At 43.5% G+C, this 2,065-nt stretch overlaps 1 non-coding gene across 1 annotated transcript; it reads left to right on the top strand.

Moving 5' to 3' along the window:
- Window positions 1-1,114: 1,114 nt before the first annotated feature.
- On the top strand, window positions 1,115-1,221 carry LOC141687685 (small nucleolar RNA R71). Its single transcript, XR_012561173.1, has one exon. It is a non-coding gene; the product is annotated as a small nucleolar RNA R71 (small nucleolar RNA).
- Window positions 1,222-2,065: the final 844 nt, after the last annotated feature.

Here is a 2,065-nt window from a genome sequence, read left to right as displayed (position 1 = left end):
AGCAACGGTTTCAAGGTCATCCAGTTTCACCTTCCTTGAAAGAATAGTCTTCATAAACTTCGCATAACTAGGCATTTGTTCCAGAGCCTCAGCGAAAGGTATATTGATGTGAAGTTTCTTGAACACCTCCAGAAACTTCCCGAACTGTCTATCCAGCTTTTGTTGCTGCAATCTCTTAGGAAAAGGTGGTGGAGGATAGAGCTATTTCTCCCCTGTATTAGCCTCAGGCAGAGTGTGGTCAACAGTAGTCTTCCTTGGTTCCGCCGCTTTCTCCCTTTGCTTAGATTCTTCATCTCTAACTTCAGCTTCGACTTCTTTTGCCTTTTCAGCATCAGCTACTTTTCCAGACCTTAAGGTAATAGCCTTGACTTGCTCTTTAGCTTCCTTCCTGCCTGGTACTTCCGTGTCACTGGGAAGAGTGCCAGGTTGACGATTGAGCACTGCATTGGCTAATTGACCGATTTGATTTTCCAAGGTCTTGATAGAAACCGCCTGACTCTTGCACAACAGCTTAAGTTCCTCAAAATCAGCACTAGTAGGTGCAGCTGCACTTCCCTGTTGAGGATATGATTGTCTTGTAGCATACTGCTGTGGTTGCTGGAATCCAGGTGGGTTAAACTGTTTACTCACTCCTTGCTGATATGGTGGCTGAATAGCATTCTGATTATTTCCCCAGCTGAAATTTGGATGATTTCTGTTGTTAGGATGATAAGTTGCTGGCACAGGCTGCTGTTGTTGCTGATAATTATTCACATACTGAACAGATTCATTGACAAGAGAACACTAATCCGTAGCATGAGAACCTGCACAAAGCTCACAAACCATAGCTATTTGATTAACTCCATACGTAGCCAAAGAATCAACCTTCATTGATAGCGCTTGGAGCTGGGCTGCAATAGCGGTGGCTGCATCAACTTCCAGAATACCTGCTACCTTGCCTGACGTCATCCTCTGAGTTGGGTTTTGATGCTCATTTGCAGCCATCGTCTCGATAAGATTATACGCCTCAGTATAGCTTTTAGCCCATAAGGCGCCTCCAGCTGCTGCATCGAGCATGGGCCAAGATTGGGCCCCCAAACCATTATAAAAACCAGTGATTACCATCCAATCCGGCATTCCATGATGTGGACATTTTCTCAACATTTCCTTGTAGCATTCCCAAGCCTCACACATAGATTCTGTAGGTTGCTGCGCAAACTGAGTAAGAGCACTCCTCATAGCAGCAGTCTTTGCCATTGGATAAAACTTCACCAGAAACTTTTGCGCAAGATCTTGCCACGTAGTGATGGACCCAGCTGGTTCAGAATGTAACCAGTCTTTAGCCTTATCCCTCAGTGAGAATGGGAAAAGCCTCAACTTGATAGCCTCATCAGTCACGCCATTATACTTAAAAGTGCTGCAGATCTTGACAAAATTCCTTATGTGCATGTTGGGGTCTTCAGTTGCCGCTCCTCCAAAAGAAACAGAATTCTGCACCATCTGAATAGTGCCCGGCTTGATTTCAAAGGTGTTAGCTTGAATAGCCGGATGAAGGATGCTTGACTGAATGTCATCAATTTTAGGCCGAGAAAAATCCATAAGAGCTGGATCAGCTTGAACAATACGATCTCCCATGTTTACTGGTTCTTTCTGCTCAGTTCCTGAATCCGAATCCTCAAAATCTAACTTCTCCGGAGTATCAAGAACTTCGTCTTTTTCCTCAGCTGTATCTAAGGTCCTCTTGCGAGCACGAGAACGAGTTTGCATAAACGCTTGCTAAAGTACCTGAAACACGACCGAAAAGAGTAATTAACTACTACGTCCTAATCACTGAGTCCTAATGACCAATGATGGTAAGTACATAAACTAAACAAATACGCCGAGTCCCCGGCAGCGGCGCCAAAAACTTGTTAGGGCAAAATCACGCACTAATATTCACGCAAGTATACGCATTCGCAAGTAATATAGAATACTTTCTAGTTCGTTCCCTCAGAGACTCAGACTAAGTTATTGTCTAATTAAACTCACTCACCAATGTATGATTACTTCTCAATGTTAAGATAACACTTAAAATTGTTGATTAAAT

The sequence above is a fragment of the Apium graveolens genome, chromosome 9 (assembly GCF_009905375.1).
Source record: "Apium graveolens cultivar Ventura chromosome 9, ASM990537v1, whole genome shotgun sequence".
NCBI lineage: Eukaryota > Viridiplantae > Streptophyta > Magnoliopsida > Apiales > Apiaceae > Apium > Apium graveolens.
Note: the sequence above shows the minus strand (reverse complement) of the source record. Positions and strands in the feature narration are given on the sequence as shown.